We start from the raw sequence: 456 nt of genomic DNA on the forward strand, positions 1-456 counted from the left end.
AGTGTTCCACGTAGGTGCCATTACTTTTTTAGGGATGATGTACTTATGTGCATCATTTTTCTTATTTTTTAGATTTTTCTTTCTTTATGGTCTGTCTGCATTCAGTACAAGTGACGCTTAATTGCATTACACCATAGCCAGATTATCGCCACAAAGATGTTAAAAAAAAATCAGAACTTCCTACCTTCGTTTGTCTAATGTTTATTAAGAAAACTGACACGGCTATCTAGTATCAAAACAAATATTTATCAACGAATATTAGAACTGCCTTTGTTGCAAGGGCCTCTTAGCATGCAATTTCAGTAACTTCGAATATTTATCTAAGATACAGATTTTCCCTTACCAACCACAAAATTCCAAATCTTCCCATGATTTTGGTGTCTTTCTTGTAAATTTTGTCCGATAATAAGTGCCTGTTTTAACGTAACAATATCGCGTCAAAAAAGGAAGGAAAAA

This window comes from Penaeus monodon, chromosome 27 (genome assembly GCF_015228065.2).
Source record: "Penaeus monodon isolate SGIC_2016 chromosome 27, NSTDA_Pmon_1, whole genome shotgun sequence".
Taxonomy (NCBI): Eukaryota; Metazoa; Arthropoda; class Malacostraca; order Decapoda; family Penaeidae; genus Penaeus; species Penaeus monodon.